We start from the raw sequence: 18177 nt of genomic DNA on the forward strand, positions 1-18177 counted from the left end.
TGAAGAGGCACCCCATTGACTCCACCACAAGACCAGCAAGCCACACAGACAAGCAGAGGTAATATTTTCAACTGGCTCCTATCTTCCCCCCTTCATAGATTCATAAACCAACCTGAGCTCTGTTTCTCCCTCCCCTTCCTTCGTTGCAAAAGTTTGTTCTGCATTTTTAGCATTTAACATTTTAACTTTCTTCATTTTAGCATTTTGCGCATATCTAGAAGCTCTTTGGTCCTGAATTGCTTGCTAATTCTACTTTCCTTCACTCTCTATAAATCCCTCCAGCAAAAGCAGGGAAACCTTTCCCTCCCGCTTCAAATCTGTCTGCAAGAGTACCCTGGAATAATGAAATAATGCAAGATCTTTGAGTGAAGTGGAAAATTGATTAATTAACACTACAGGATCCTTCTTCTTTCTTTGGTGATCACTCATAGCCAAGTAAGATTGGCTTCCATTTACTGTACACTTGCGGAACATCAACCACTTATATATTTATTTATTTTTTATAAATATTTTATTAAGTTTTCTCAGTAAAAAAAAAGTTCAAAGAAAAAATGCAAAAACAGAAGGAAAAAAAGAAAATACAAAAACAGCAACATACAAAATACAAAATACAAACATTAAAAACACAAAGAAGTAAAAAGTGAAAAACACATAAAAAAGAAAAAGAGAACAAAACTCTCTCTTTTACAACTCCTCTTTGGTTAACCTATTTTCCTGATTTCCTCATGCCTCCCTTTTCTGTATCCCTTTTTTATAGTTGGTTCAGCAAATTCATAATCAGTTTAGTTTTTCTAATATCAATCCCATCTTACACTTTATCTTGTTGCTAGAACCCCTTAAATTCATTTCAACGTTATCAGCATTCAAAAATTTTACAATGTTTCTGTAAATAAATTTTAAATTTCCTCCAATCTTCTTCCACCGACTCTTCTCCCTGGTCTCGGATTCTGTCAGTCATTTCTGCCAATTCCATATAGTCCATTAACTGCATCTGCCATTCTTCCAGAGTGGGTAGATCTTGTGTCTTCCAGTGCTTTGCAATGAGAATTCTTGCTGCTGCTGTAGCATACATAAAGAAAGTTCTATCCTTCTTTAACACCGATTGGTCAACTATGCCCAGGAGAAAGGCCTCTGGTTTCTTCAGGAAGGTATATTTAAATACCTTTTTCAGTTCATTATATATCATTTCCCAGAAAGCTTTAATCCTAGGGCACGTCCACCAAAGGTGAAAGAATGTACCTTCAATTTCTTTACATTTCCAACATTTATTATCGGGCAAGTGATAGATTTTTGCTAGCTTGACTGGAGTCATGTACCACCTATACATCATTTTCATAATATTCTCTCTTAAGGCATTACATGCCGTAAATTTAATCCCGGTGGTCCACAACTTCTCCCAGTCAGCGGACATAATATTATGTCCTATGTCTTGTGCCCATTTTATCATTGCAGATTTTACCGTTTCTTCCTCAGTATTCCATTTCAACAGCAGATTGTACATTCTTGATAATATCTTAGCAATTGGTTCTAACAGTTCTGTTTCTAACTTTGATTTTTCCACCTGGAATCCAATTTTTTTATCCAAATTACATGCCTCTCTTATTTGAAAGTAATGTAACCAGTCTCACACCTTCTCTTTAAGTTTGTCATAACTCTGTAATTTCCATTTGTCACCTTCCTGCTCTAAAATTTCCCAGTATTTTGGCCATTTGGCCTCCATATTAAGTTTTTTCAAAGCTTTCGCTTCCATAGGTGAAAGCCACCTTGGGGTTTTACTCCAGAAAGTATTTATATCTCATCCAAACATTAAACAGTGCTTTCCTGACAATATGGTTTTTAAATGCCTTGTGAGCTTTTACCTTGCCATACCACAAATATGCATGCCACCCAAATATATTGTCATACCCTTCAAGATCCAAAACATCTGTGTTTTCAAGAAGTAGCCATTCCTTCAGCCAGCAAAATGCTGCAGCCTCATAGTAAAGTTTCAAGTCTGGCAGGGCAAACCCCCCTCTGTCTTTAGCATCAGTAAGTATCTTAAATTTTATTCTGGGCTTTTTGCCCTGCCAGACAAATCTAGATATGTCTCTTTGCCACTTCTTGAAACAATCCATTTTGTCAATGATTTGCAATGATTGAAATAAAAATAACATTCTCGGCAATACATTCATCTTGATGACAGCAATTCAACCTAGCAAAGAAAGCTTCAAATTCGACCAGATTTCTAAGTCTTTTTTCACTTCTGCCCAACATTTCTCATAGTTATCTTTAAATAAGTTCACATTCTTAGAAGTCATGTTTACCCCCAGGTATTTTACCTTCTTTACTAATGTTAAGTCTGTCTCTTTCTGAAACCTCTGGAACATCAACCACTTATAAACACCATCTCCAACTCCCTGAGAGATTCCATTAACGATGTCTCTGATCAGCGATGAACAGGATCTGTGATATGTGTGGGCTTAGTCATCGACTTAACACTGCATTGTAGGGGGATGGACTAGATGACTCTTGGGAACCCTTCCAACTCTAAGATTCTGTGATTCTACGATCTAGCCCCTGAAGCCACACGTGAACAGATTTGAAGTAAGCTTCGCCCCACATGGCTCCAGACTTTTGCGTAGCGTTTGAAGTTGACCCTAAAGGGGACACATACCCTAACTCTCAGTTCCCACAGCTCTGAACATCAAGTTTTTGTAATTTACTCTCATTTTAAAGGCACTTTCCAATTGCTCACCCAATTCCTACCTGGCTGATGTCCTCTGACTCAACTTGCCTCCTTTTGTAGGACAGGAAGAAGAAGAAAAACCCTGCCAATCTTCTTGAGAGACAAAAAAACTAACTAACTAACTAACTAACTAACTAACTAACTAACAGCTCTTCAGTTCTCTAACAAGGTGCCAGATCTCTGCAGCACTTACTGCCCAACATCAAAAGATCCTTTAAGATGAATGTGTGAATGGCCACACCCAGGTCAGCCTGCATATGTCCTCACAAGCTGTGGAGTGTGGGCCATTGGGGCTACCGGAATACAGCCTTCCCAATGAGAATGCTAAGCATTTTTGAAGCCCTCTCTCCCATTCTCAAAGCCACACACTATTTTCTGTCCCATACACATTCACACTTCCTTGAACTTAGAGGTGTGTACAGACATTTCCCTTCTTCCCTGACAAATCAGCTCTCTGTGACACTCAGCACATCCTAATCCAAAGGTATAGCTATGTCAAATACACCCCTCACATGTGTGTCTGGGCAGAAAAACCATGCAACTGACATTTCAATATCAGTAGGACTGCCTGCTTTTCAGCCTTACTGGGAAGGCTCCCACTTCGGTCTGTTGTTATGAGAGCTATCCAGCACAGTAATCAGGACTGTTTCAAGAACATCTCAAAGTTCTAGCTAAAGCTCTGGTCCTCTTCCCATGGTTATACTTCAATATTCTGCAGCTTCAACATCACAACATACAACAATTGGTTGTGGTGGAGACTCGTCCAGTTGGGTGCATGGGAAACTTCCATATCTGCCTGCAGACAGCCCACACATTACTGTATTCTGACTTACAACGAATCCAGAGTTGGCCCTGGCTGTCGGTAGTTTCATTGTTGCCCTTGTAGAACTCACCAGGGAGGAGAATGGGAACAAATCAAGAATTGGTTTATTCTGCCTATTCCACCTACCTTTTTGATACCTGCCATCTGTTCTACCAATCCCACCAGTCACCATTGTTCCACTAAATTTATGAACAGCTTTGGAGAGAAGTCACCATATTTCATTCTTTGTGGCTCTTGTTTTAGGGATAGAGAGTTCCCATCTGTCTTCATCTTCTCATGGTCATGAGGACCTGTTACCTTCTCTTTCTTGCCCTTGGCTTTTTGTTTCATCCAGGTAAGTCATCAGTTAAGTTCTGGACTTAACCAGGTAAAGTAAAGGTAAAGGACCCTTGACAGTTAAGTCCAGTCACGAACGATTCTGAGGTTGTGGTGCTCATCTCACTTTACTGGCTGAGGAAATGGGTTTTTGCTTGCATACAGTTTTTCTGCATCATGTGGCCAGCATGACGAACTTCTGGCGAACCAGAGCAGTGCACAGAAATGCCATTTACCTTCTCGCTGGAGTGGAACCTATTTATCTACTTGCACTTTGGCATGCTTTCGAACTGCTAGGTTGGCAGGAGCTGGGACCGAGCAACGGGGGCTCACCCCTTCGCTGGGATTTGAACTGCCAACCTTCCGTTCGGCAAGCCCAAGACTCAGTGGTTTATACCACAGTGCCATTCGCATCTCCTTGGACTTAACCAAGGGGCTTCCAAATGTCATTAGCCAAACACATGCAGAAGCTCCCTTCCAACCTTCTTAAAGACTCTGAATGGAGGAGATGTGGCTTGTATGGGGGAGGGCTGATGCCAGGGGTGGCATGCACAGGCACATCCTCCTATCCAGTTCAAGCCCTGGTTGATGGTGGTGATGATGATGGTGGTGGTGGTGGTGATTACTATTCTTGTAGGGGCCTACATACAGTCAGATATCTTGATGCTTTACACTTGAATGTGTGTGCAGTAATTGAAATACTTTGTTATCACTTGTACAACTTGTATACAGTGAGATTACACAAAAGATGGCTTCCTTGTGGGAATTAAGGCTAGAAAAGTGTTGACTAAATGAAGAGTTGAAACTGCTTTGATCTAAGGATGTCCAGCGTTCCATCTGGCCTGGTAGTTCCAATCTTGCTCCACATGATCTTCCCAGCCCTGGGGAAGTCTCTTTCCCAGCACTGCACTGTGAAATGACAATGTTGCCAATTGTAATGAAACATAGGAATGTTGGGCTCTGATTATGTGTTATTGTTTCCCCTTGTAAACTTTTTTTTTCTTTTGGTGGGGAAACAGGATCGTCTGCTAATGTGCAAAATCAAAGCCAATGCCGCCAGATAAATGGTGTGTGTGCATTTATCAAGTGCCCTGTGACCTTTAACCCTATTGGAAAGTGTTCAACATATTGGCCATGCTGCTATCTGCAATTGCCAGGATGAGAATGACAGCTCCAAAGGTGAGAATGATGGCCCTATACCAGGAATGAACTATGTTCACTCATGCAAATGTTTACTTCTCCTTCTCCCAAAAATATTGCCTAGCTTTCCTTGAGATTTTTATTACTTTGACATTGTGATAACTGCTGTATGTGGTAGAAGTTTGTGGCTTGAACACAGGCACACAGGAGCATAGCTGTCAACTTTTCTCTTTTTTTAAGGGAAATTCCCTTATTCCGAATAGGATTCCTTACAGGAAAAGGGAAAAGTTGACAGCTATGCACAGGAGGCTGGCTGCATTTCGCCCCTACCCCAATCCTCGCAGAATTATTCTACTGTCACGTTGTATGATATTCATGGCTTCCACCAGGACATGCACTTAAAAAATAATAATAGCACGAAAGAATTTACAAAAAGAGGAGTCGCCACCATCACTCAATCAAGCAATATTTTTATATCATTCTAAATAGAAATATAAAGGAAAAGGGGGTCAGAGCCAACCATCCAAATCGCTTATTTGTCAGTCATTGCTGGATACAGGAAGCAAATTGACTGCATAATTCCCAGCATAATTATCACCCAAGTTCTTATTTCTTTTTAACAGTTCTTTCCCTTCACAGGCATCAAGGCCCATCCTACAGAATTAGTCCTATAAGGCAGTGGTTGGTCAACACTCCCTCATGCAAGGAAGCATTAATCTTGCCCTGGACCCACCTGGTCAACTGGTTTATTTCACAAGTCACATCCCCACAAAATGTTAGGATATTTCCGTTCCACCTTAAAAGGGAGCAGGCTGTGAGTCACAGAGTCTGCACATTTCCTGTTCACAGGATGTTTATGTTACCTGTTGCTTTCGTTTTCTCTCTCTGTCTGGAGACACTGACGCAGGCAGTCATGTCTTTCTTTGTTCTGATCAACGCTGAATAAAACTTGTAAATAGTGCTCTCCTGAGTGCGACTTTTGCTGTGAATTATCTTCTGATAGAGTGTGCATGAGCTCCGGAATGTGGCAAGCTATTTCAGGAAACTCATGTCGCTAATTGCTGATACTGCGTGCCTACGGGAGATCGATGGATCGTCCGGCAGACGGCTTGGGGCCATGATGGACTTTGTCTCCCTGGCAGTATCCCAACACAAACACCCCGTTCACATCATCAGGGTGCATTTACTGAAACTGATCTCCAAAAGACAGACAAGATGCGACACTGGACACCACAGCTCGGACTGCAATAACAGTGGGAACATCTTAATTGCTGTAGAGTAGAATGACTTTAGACTCAATACTTGATGTATGTGTGCGACAGGTAGTCTGTGAGATGGAGTAAGAGAGGTCCATTTGGACAGATAGGAAGAGTGTATCTCTTTGAGTGTATCTCTGTGAGTGGGGCACAATGTGTGTATGGTCTTGTATGTGAGAGAAATGTTTTGTTGCCTGCAAAAAATGTTTCTATTGCATTATTTTCAGATATTATTTTCAGAGATGGGGAAAACAGATATCAGTTCATGTGATGATGGAATCTTTCGAGGAGTTGGAGATGGTGTTTATAAGTGGTCCATGTTTCACAAGCGTATAGTAAGGCTGGTAGTACAATAGCTTTGTAAATAAGCATTTTGGTTTCCCTGCGAATGTCCCAGTCCTCAAACACTCTGTACTTCAGTCTGGAGAAAGCCGCACTCGCAGAGCTCAGGAGATACTGTTGGAGAAGAACCCGCCCTTTAGTGAGTTCAACATCATCGTCAGCAGCAGCAGATGACTGAGCTGTGAGCTCGGACTGAAACTACTGTGTAAAGACTAATAAATCTAAGCGTAATTAAACCGCCAGCTTGCCACGTCCTCGGTGTGAGAGGGAAATCATAAATCCTGACATCCCCCTACTCTTCCCCCACCTACTGTCACCTGAATGACCCATTGGGTCTGCTTGAATGGGGCACCTCCCATCAAACTGTGCAGCCATGGTGGGAGGCATTGCTGTCCCCCCAGCATGGCCACTCAGGGCAGAAGATGACCTTAGTCTATGCTATCTCAGGCCTCAAACTACTAATCCCCAGCACTCCCAGGTAAGTGGTCATTCCAGACGAACCCTGTTATGAAAAAGTCATTGATGGGGAGAGGTTTCTCCCCCACCTCTTATGCTCAATTTTGGATATTCCTGTATCATTATCTTAACTTGGATATGGAAAGGCGTAGACCCACATGCAAAACAAGCACAGTTTTTAAATCCTTGATTGAGAAGTTATTCAAAAGGTACCCAAAGGAAAATGAATCCTCAGAAAGCTGAGCCTTGTTGTCTCAAGCCTTCTATGTAAAGAAAACACAGAGGTGGGAAGAGATACAGCTGCAAGATTATTTATAATTTTTTACTAACATATTTGAGTGGGTAAACCTGTCAATTTTGGTTTCTCTCAGTTTTGCGTTTTTCCATTCTTGAGTTGTCTACATTTCCATAGCAGATTGTAATTTAAAAGAAAAGGAAAAGCTGAACTGCAGACATGTATCTAATTTTGCACACATACATCCCCAATAATAATAATAATAATAATAATAATAATAATAATAATAATAATAATTTATTATTTGCACCCCTCCCATCTGGCTGGGTTTCCCCAGCCACTCTGGGCAGCTTCCAGCAAAGATTAAAAATACATTAAAATGTCAGGATGTCAGGAGTCCAGTTCCCGGATTGAAAACACATATATAGGTGTTTGGCTCACTACTGGGCGTAACATTTACTGTGAACAGAACTTGTTTAACTAAACTATAAAGATGGGTTGATTATGTTAGATCAATTCAATGATTTCTTTTTATAACAAGAGATATTGTTTTCAGGGAATGCTGCCCAATGGTTTTTGGTGTTTTGTTTTTTTAGGAGGAAGGGGCACATTTGCAATTCAATTCAATTCCCTGGAATCCCAGCTAGTCCAGTATAAAAGACAGACCCATCGTCTCCTCTCAGTGTTCCTTTCCTTTCTTGTAGAGTTACAGCTAACATCCACTTTTACCTGCTCATAGCTATGAAGTCTTGCCATCTTCTTTTGACTGCCCTTGCTTTGGTACTAATTTCTAATCCTGGTAAGTATGGCTGCCATAGGATTACACTTACAAAATTAATGGCTCGGTGTGATATGTAGATTAAGAGAGTGCAATGCAGCAACTTACAGTGCTCACTCCCAGGTAAGAAAACAAGAAGAGCCTTTATGGATTCAGCCAAAGATCAACCTAGTCTAGTATCTGATTCTCACAGTGGCAAACTAGCGCTGGGCAATATATCGTCCCAAACTGGCTTGAAATCCATATTGTGATACCGGTTCCATAATTTTTGATCTGGCAATATATTGTGATCATGATGTGTGTTAGGGTTGGGTGATACATCGTCCCAGACCAGTTTGAAGTCCATATAGAATTCTTTATCCTGAAATAGGTTTCAATATTTTTAACCTGGCAATAAATCATGAATCATGGTGTGTGTGTGTGTGTGTGTGTGTGTGTGTGTCTGTGTGTGTGTGTTTGTGTTTGTGTGTATGTGTGTGTGAGAGAGATGCAAAAATCACAATGTGGGGAAAACCATGTAGCTAGCCAATGCTTCTCTCGATTCCTGCAGCCCCTGTTAACTCTCCCCTGCCTTCTGCCGTGAATCACAAGAGCAGACGTCGGCAAAAGTCCTGATGTGAGAAAATCCTTGAAGCTGCCCAGTGCCTCTACATAGCTCCATCTTTATTTCAGACATTGTGATATATCAATATATCACAATGTTTAGCTGGTGATATATCTGGGAGTTGAAAACCAAATATCGCCCAGCCCTATGGCCAACCTTCTGGAATCCCTTCTGGAATCCCAGAAACAAGACAGGAGTACAATAGCACTGTCCCTATTTGAGATACACAGAGATTGGCTGTCACAGCCATACATACTACTTTCAACACTTGGGCTAGCACTTGGCCATCTTGGTGGTAACTGTAAAATTTACAAGAGCTCTATTCTTCAAATCTTTTCTGTGACATAAACTCTGTTGATAATCCTAGGAAAGTCATTATGCTTAAGACCATTCCCTCCTTGGGTGTGTGATCAGGACATGCATTCTGTGACCCACTTCCCAGGACCCGGGTTAGGTTAACAATAATGCCTTGGGTGTTTCACCAAGCTCTTCTTAAATTCTCTTATTGGGCTAAGTGGCATCAAAACCCAATGCATGAAACACAATTCCACCAGCAAGTAAAGTCACCCAATGGTGTCACATAGGCATGAAAGAGGTTGACCAGAGGTTCCAAAAATTCATGCTCAGTCCACAAAAAGGGCAACTAGCAAATAACTCCCATGCCTAACCATAATCAAAGCTCACATTTTCTTGGAGAGAAGGGTGTTTTAAGAACCCTTAGCCCTGCCCCCGTGATTGCAAGAATGGGTGGTCCTCAAGTCAACACAGGATAGATCAGCATCATCTGAGGGCCAAAAACTGGGACCACAGGGAAGATCAGGAGTCTTGTGCAAATCCCTAGTAGAGGAAAAGCTGGATAGGTGGATTTGTTTCTCTGTTGTTTGTTTTGGTTTGGGGTTTTTTTCAAGATTTGCTATCATGACAGATGGAGATGCATGTTTGAGTGTCAAAGCTGTTTGTATGTGGAAGGAATGTCTTTCTGATTTTTCAAATATTGGAACCTGTGATGAGAATTTTGTATGCTGTATTTTCAGTAAGAATGAAGGTTCAAAACAGAAATGCTCAGTATTTCAATTATTTGTTTGCCTTCATGTTAGAAGGAGTCAGTGAGCTGGTAGTGGGAGAATGAATTCTCCAAACAAAGCCTGTTGGTGGAAGACCTGTGCAAGGGCTTACACTAGCACAACCAGGTTTCCCCTCTCCCCACCCTCATGACCCCACAGTCCCTGAAATTTGCTTGGAAAAAAACAGCACAGAACAGCACCCAGGGGTAGAAGAGTGTGGAGGTTCTGTCTGGCAACCTGAAATAACTGTGCAGGTAGAATGATCCTAAGCAAATCTCATTGAATCCCACCTGGTTTGATTCAATTATCCCTGCCCATGTTGTACACATACAAAGCATTTGCCCTACCTAATGTTTCAAGGCAAATAGATCTTGCTGATTTGAAAGAGCCACAGAAACCTTCCCAAACTGTTTAAATACATGCAGATGATATCCTATACATTTTTGACAGTATTTTTCTTTTATTGCTCAGCAATTCTGTCTTTAATACTTCCAAATCCATTACTTTTATAGTCCTCTCTCTTGCAATTGGTGATACTACAACCAGTCAGTTAATTTCCCTCTCAGCTCTTCAAATGTTTTCAGCTTTAATTTACCATCCACTTCTACTAACAGATCTCTGAAAGCATTATGGGACACAATAAACAATGAGTTGAAAAGGGTTTTTAAATACAATTTTAATTAAAAAAAACCAGAGGCATTTTTGTTAGGGTTAATTGGAGAGGAAATTCAGAAAAATGGTGTAAATTTGTTTATGTATGCCACAATGGCTGCAAGAATACTCCTGGCCCAGAAATGGAAGCAGCAGGAACTTCCTACATTGGAAGACTGGCAGATAAAGACGGTAGATACATGCAGATGAATGAAGGATCAGCATATATGCCTTTGAAACCTATTGCCTGTCTATAGACAAGTGGATAAAGGTGTTAGGTGGTGACTGTCCAGGAGTGTTGGGAGAGGGAATGATTCAGATAATGCAGGAAACAACTGAAGAAACAGAGATGTGAAACTTGCATCCCATAAGAGCATAGCCCGCTGGATCAGGCCACTGGCCGGACTGGTCCATGATCTTATTCTCATAGTGACTAACCAAACACCCTGTGGGAAACCAGGAAGCAGAACATGAGCACAAAAGCAGTCTCTCCTCCCATGGTTTCCAGCAACTGATATTCAGAAACAGATAGGTAGCCGTGTTGGTCTGCCATAGTCAAAATAAAAAAATTCCTTCCAGTAGCACCTTAAAGACCAACTAAGTTAGTTCTTGGTATGAGCTTTCGTGTGCATGCACACTTCTTCAGATACACTGAAACAGAAGTTGCCAGATCCTTCTATATAGTGAGAAGGTGGGGAGGGGTATTACTCAGAAGGGTGGTGGGAATGGGAGATTGGCAGATAGCTGAGATGAGCTTGTTGACGACTTTCACCCCTTGCCTTTTCCTGGAAGACCTATTAAAGTCGTTAAGAGTCGTCAACAGGCTCATCTCAGCTATCTGCCAATCTCCCATTCCCACCACCCTTCTGAGTAATACCCCCCCACCTTCTCACTATATAGAAGGATCTGACAACTTCTGTTTCAGTGTATCTGAAGAAGTGTGCATGCACACGAAAGCTCATACCAAGAACTAACTTAGTTGGTCTTTAAGGTGCTACTGGAAGGAATTTTTTTTATATATATTCAGAAGTATTGCTTCCGCCAGCTGTGGAAGTAGAGCAGAGCAATGATGACTAGTAGCCACTGACAGCAAGTTCTACACCCTACAGAGATTGCAGCTAGTGGGTTGATTCTTCCTGTTTAAACTGAACATCAGCAAGGCCAGTGAAGCTCAGTGAGTCCACCTTGCTATGAACTTTGGGGTTCATAATACTTGCCTCCAAAAAGAGGAAGAAGGTGATGAGAGTGTCAGCTGCCTCAATTCTCTGAGAGTGACTGTCCATCAGAAAATATTGTACAATCACTTGACACAGCAGAAAATAACATAAAATGCTGTCTTCTTGCAGGCAAAGTAGCCGAGAAGCTTGTGAGACTAGAGTTTCTAATAATAATAATAATAATAATAATAATAATAATAATAATAATAATAATAATAATAATAAATAATTTTATTTATATCCCACCCTCCCCAGCCAAAGCCGGGCTCAGGGTGGCTAACAACAATAAAACAGTACAAAAGTACAGCACAAACAACACTCTAAAATCATTCATTATAAAATTAATTCAATTTATTGAATTATGCACTCTATGCACTTATTATCAGCTTCATTGGGTAGCAGATTGGATAGAAGTCAAGAAGTCCTTTCAAAGTAAAATAAAAAAAATGCTTGTGACTGCACCATTGTGCACCATTCCAACCATTAATCATCATCATCATCATCAAACCTTTATTGGCATCACTTACAAACATAATCATTAATCTTTCATTCCTGCTCACACTGTTCACATGCCACAAGTTTGACATGCTCTCAGAGACTCTGCACACACCATTTAACCACCATGAAAACCATTCAGTGTTTCTTTCCCCAAGCAGCAAACTTCTACAAACACCATACAGAACATATTGTCTTCTTCCTCTTGGCTCATGAGCAACAAAGAAAATGCAGAACAGTCTACAGAATTCTACTGAATCAGATTCAGATCCCATTTAGTCCAGCATCCCATTCCTTCCTGAGCAATGGGAAGCTCAGAAAAAGGTCAATAAAGCAATCACCTTTGCCCCTTGCCCTGTCCTTTCAAAGGGAGGGAAACCATGATATTTCACAGAAATGCATTTTGTGAAGAAGAAGAAAAAACTTATTTCAGCTCCTCAACGCCCATGAAAGAGAATAGTTAATCAACCTATTCTGGCATTATGCTTGTGCTCCCCATGTAGCTTTATCATACACCACTGGGAGATATTTCAGCTTAGGAGATCAAGTGTGAAGGTCATTTCAAATGTCATTGGTAACAATCACATTATTAGTCCCTTCCCAACTGATCTTGCAGTTTCAAGCATTATTGGTGAAGCGAGGCATCGCCTATTGGGCGTTTGCCAATAAAGCGAGTACCAATGTGTTAGTTAAAATATGTGAGCATGAAAGCAATTGGACAACTACAGTTGGAGAAATTGTCTCAAGTGCAGGAAGGAACCAAGGCGAAAGGTGGTAAATATGGATAATCCCAACCCTAGAGAAAATTCCTACAAGCTTTATCTACTGTTGGGGCTCTATTCCTCACTAAAGCTAGATAAGGGTCCCTGCCAGTCTATGTTGAGGATACTGAACCAGATTGACTAATGTATCAGCTTCTTAGGTCTATATGGTGGCAGGCAGGCAGGAAGGCTGGATGTTTTTGTCAATTGTATCTGATGATGTCAAAACTTCATGATTGCAGATGGCAAGTGATGCAAGAACCTTGTCTCTCTGCTGGAAGAATCCTCACCACTTCCATTCATCTCCATGGCAAATTCTACATCATTGGCTGCTGAAGAACCACAAGATAATCATTGGCTTGAAGGCGATAAAAGTTCTTATTGTAATAAAGCAATGCAGAAGTGAATTTGATCCATTGTTCTTCTTTGGAAGTGGTTCAGAGTGATGCTGTATTCAGTGATATCAGAAGCTGCATATACTCATAATATGGTTAGAAAATGGAGAATAATAATGATAATAGTGATATGATAACAGTAATGTTCAGCCATGGGAAGTGAATCAAATTCTGTACCCCATAACTAGGCTGTGGCTGTGGCTGGCTGCTATAACCATCAAGTACTGGATAGTGTATAATGGAATCATACAATCATTGAATGTTGGAAGGGAACCCGAGGGTCAACTACTAAAGCATCCATGACAGATGGGCATCCAACCTCTGCTTAAAAACCTCCAAGGAAAGAGTGTCCACAACCTCCTGGGGGGACTGATCTGTTGTCAAACAGCCCCTACTATTCTTCCTGGTGTATAGTCAGAATCTCCTTTCTTTCATCTTGAAGCCATTGGTTTGTGTTCTACCCTCCAGCGCAGGAGAAAACAAGCTTGCTCCATCTTCCATTTAAAAGCCCTTTAGATATCTGATGAAGGCTATCACATCTGCCCTCTGCCCTCCATTGTCCTCTGCTGCCTCCAGCACCACTGCCAGTGTGTGTTTCCTTTGCCATACTTGGCCCCCTTTTCCAAGATATTTCTCTCCACACGAGACAAAGTACTAATAAAGACAGCTGTAAATAAACCTTTCCAGATACTGGAGCCCAAATTAGGGTGGAATGCAGTTGGGATACTAAGACACAGGTAACAGACAGAAACACAATGGAATTGATTGGGAAAGGATAGAAAACAGATACAAGATGAGCCAATTCCTTGCAGCTTTACCAGAGAATCTGCCAGAACGCCCACAAGGAGGACTCGTGCTATGGTGAACAGGTTATGTTCTATTAAAAATATAATGGTTTGGAGGATCTGCAAACAATGAATATGCCTGATTATCTGAAACAAAACAAAATCCAGGCTTGGAAGTTCCCTGAGGCAGGAGAGGTCAATGCCTTCACAACTCCTGGGCACATCTAATGGCTCATCCTGTGGTCTCACAGCAAAGGACTAAAATGAATTATTCCTCCTTGCTACCAGAACCTTGGATATAACAAGTTCCCCTAAAACCTAAGTTGGCACTGAGGGACCAAAGAGTATCCTAAACCCAATAATGCCTCTGATGTCTCTGGGCATAGCCTGAAGGTTGATGATACTACAGTCGTGCTGATGTAGTTGATAGGCTGCTCAGTATTTGTGTAGGAAATTCTTTGACACTTCTGTAAACATCACATTGTTAAATTATGGAATTAGCTTCAACAAGATGCCATGATAGCTTCCAAAAGACATTAGACACTGTCCAACTGTGGAGTATATTGCTCAACATTATTTTACTACAATTCCTTGAATCTTTCATGGTCTATGGAGTAACTGGACATGAAGGGGAGTTATTTTCCTTCATGAGCATAAATCACCCCATGGATATACTAGTTGCAGGTGCATGGCCAGCCAAGCCAATTCCTATGATAATGACTCAGTGGCCTGACTATATCTGTGATTATCAGTCATTTCAGGTGTTCGCAGTTAGAATGTCTGTTAGTTGGTGTTACTTGTCCGATGTTACACCTTGAATTGTTGAATATAAAAGATCAATAGACATACAGTGGAACCTCGGTTTTCAAGCATCTTGGAAGCCGAACATTTTGGAAGCTGAACGCTGAAAACCCGGAAGAAGAAGACGAGTTTGGATTTGATATCCCACTTTATAATGACCCTAAGGAGTCTCAAAGCAGCTAACAATCTCCTTTCCCTTTCTCCCCCACAAATAATAACTCTGTGCAGTGAGTGAGGCTGAGAGACTTCAGAGAAGTGTGACTGGCCCAAGGTCACCCAGCAGCTGCATGTGGAGGTGCGGGGAAGTGAACCCGGTTCACCAGATTACGAGTCCACAGCTCTTAACCACTACACCATCCTGGTTCAGTGAGCCCAGCTTGATATGAACTTCAGGGCTTATAATATTGCTTTCAAAAGAAGGATGAAAGGTATGAGATTGTGAGCTGCCTGAGAACTTTTGGAGTGACTGCTCATCCAACAATATTGAAAAATCACTTGACAGGGTAGAAAAAAACATAAAATTCTGTCTTCTTGCAGCCAAACTAGTTGTGAGACTAGGGATCCTATCAACTTTATTGGGAAGCAGATTGGATACAGGTCAAGAGGTCCATTCAAAGTAAGAAAGAAAAAGAAAAAGTGACTGCACCATTGCGCACCATTCCAACCATTAATCTTTCATTCTTGCTCACACTGTTCCCATGCCACAAGTTTGGCATGCTAAAACCCTGTTGCTTTCAGAGACTCATCTGCACACACCATTTAACCACCATGAAAACCAGTAAATGTTTTTTTTTTCCCCTTCAAAGAGCAAACTTCTATCAAGATTATAGCCTGGATACTGTACATACAGCTTCTTCTTCCTGCTGAATTGTGAGGAGTTGAGAAAATGTAGAAGGTTCTTTAAAGAACTCTTCTGAATCAGATACAGAGCCCATGTAACCCAGCACTCAGTTTCCTCCAAAGCAGCCAGCCATAAATGAATGAATGGGAAGCTCAGACAAAGGACAAGAAAGCAATCACTTTTGGCTATTGCACTGTCCTCTCAAAGGGAGGGAAAACCCTGATACTTCACGCACAGGCATGCATTTGGTAAAGAATAATTATCAATTATTTAGTGAAGAAAAATTATTAAAACTCATCAAAACACATCAGAGGGAATTGACCATCAACCTCTTCCAGGATTATAGTTGTGGTGCCCATGTACCACTTCAGGATATTTGAATTTAGAAGATTAGAAGAGTGACTAGTGGGGTGCCACAGGGTTCTGTCTTGGGCCCGGTCTTATTCAACATCTTTATCAACGACTTGGATGATGGACTCAAGGGCATCCTGATCAAATTTGCAGATGACACCAAACTGGGAGGGGTGGCTAACACCCCAGAGGACAGGATCACACTTCAAAACGACCTTGACAGATTAGAGAACTGGGCCAAAACAAACAAGATGAATTTTAACAGGGAGAAATGTAAAGTATTGCACTTGGGCAAAAAAAAAATGAGAGGCACAAATACAAGATGGGTGACACCTGGCTTGAGAGCAGTACATGTGAAAAGGATCTAGGAGTCTTGGTTGACCACAAACTTGACACGGCAGCTAAAAAAGCCAATGCAATTCTGGTCTGCATCAATAGGAGTATAGCATCTAGATCAAGGGAAGTAATAGTGCCACTGTATTCTGCTCTGGTCAGACCTCACCTGGAGTATTGTGTCCAGTTCTGGGCACCACAATTCAAGAAGGACACTGACAAACTGGAACATGTCCAGAGGAGGGCAACCAAAATGGTCAAAGGCCTGGAAACGATGCCTTATGAGGAACGGCTAAGGGAGCTGGGCATGTTTAGCCTGGAGAAGAGGAGGTTAAGGGGTGATATGATAGCCATGTTCAAATATATAAAAGGATGTCACATAGAGGAGGGAGAAAGGTTGTTTTCTGCTGCTCCAGAGAAGCGGACACGGAGCAATGGATCCAAACTACAAGAAAGAAGATTCCACCTAAGCATTAGGAAGAACTTCCTGACAGTAAGAGCTGTTCGACAGTGGAATTTGCTGCCAAGGAGTGTGGTGGAGTCTCCTACTTTGGAGGTCTTTAAGCAGAGGCTTGACAACCATATGTCAGGAGTGCTCTGATGGTGTTTCCTGCTTGGCAGGGGGTTGGACTCGATGGCCCTTGTGGTCTCTTCCAACTCTATGATTCTATGATTCTATGATTATGTGTGAAGGTCAATTCAAATGTCATTGGGAGCAATCACATAATTAATTCCTTCTCAACTGCCCTCACAGTTTGAAGCATTATTGGTGACCCACAGCCTCCCTATTGTGTAAGTACTGGTCCATGAGCGGATCCTATTGGGTTTTGCCAACAAAGTGAGCATCAATTTGTGAGTTAAAACATGTGAACATGAAAAAAATTGGACCAATACAGATGGAGAGGCTGTTTCAAGTGCAGGAAGGAACCAAGGTGGAAGCTGGAAGATGTGGAGAGGACGATAACCCCAACACTAGAGAAAATTCTTGCAAATTTTATCTTATGTTAGCCCTCTATTCTTTTCTACCTCTCAGCTTCCTGCCAGTTTGCAGCATGGAATGGGGCACATGAATGATATCAGTCTAAAGATCCTGGTAATGTTGTGAAAGTCTCCACACTGAAGCCAGAGAGGAAATCTTACCAGTCCGTGTTGAGAATACTGAACCAGATTGACTAATGTATTAGCTTCTTATGCCTATATGGTGGCATATCCAGACAGGCAGGCTGGATATATTTGGGGATTTAAACTGGATATTTTTCACCCACACCCTCATCAGGTCAGGTGAAGAGATGCGAAGTCCTGGCCAAATTGACACATGGTGCTTTTTGTATAAAGAATGTATGAAAGTCGGGCTATCATTGTATGTATCTTTATACAGTGGTGCTCCGCAAGACGAATGCCTCGCAAGACGGAAAACCCGCTAGACGAAAGGGTTTTCCGTTTTTGAGCTGCTTTGCAAGACGATTTTCCCTATGGGCTTGCTTTGCAAGACGAAAACGTTTTGCGAATGTTCCAATTTTTTTCCGCTCCCCCCTTTTTCTAATCCGCTAATCCGCTAATCCGCTAAGCCTTTAATAGCCGCTAAGCCTTTAATAGCCACTAAACCGCTAATAGCGCTAATCCGCTAAGCCGCTAATAGGGTTGCTTCGCAAGACGAAAAAACCGCTAGACGAAGAGACTCGTGGAACGGATTAATTTCGTCTTGCGAGGCACCACTGTATAAATGTATCTTCAAAAGCCTACAAGTTGTGTGTGTGTGTATCTATCATCTATCTATCTATCATTTAACATTTAACTATATCCAGGCTA

At 41.5% G+C, this 18177-nt stretch overlaps 1 long non-coding RNA gene across 2 annotated transcripts; it reads left to right on the top strand.

The window, feature by feature from the left end:
• The first annotated feature begins 280 nt into the window (after positions 1-280).
• On the top strand, positions 281-6837 carry LOC308583285. 2 transcript variants are annotated; one of them, XR_014006160.1, is made up of 4 exons: positions 281-370; positions 3792-3882; positions 4883-5042; positions 6500-6837. It is a non-coding gene; the product is annotated as an uncharacterized lncRNA (long non-coding RNA). The 2 variants fall into 2 exon arrangements; XR_014006161.1 differs by lacking the exon at positions 281-370 and having other exon boundaries at positions 3577-3882.
• Positions 6838-18177: the final 11340 nt, after the last annotated feature.

This window comes from Podarcis bocagei (assembly GCF_964188305.1).
Source record: "Podarcis bocagei genome assembly, chromosome: 3".
In the NCBI taxonomy this organism is placed as follows: domain Eukaryota; kingdom Metazoa; phylum Chordata; class Lepidosauria; order Squamata; family Lacertidae; genus Podarcis; species Podarcis bocagei.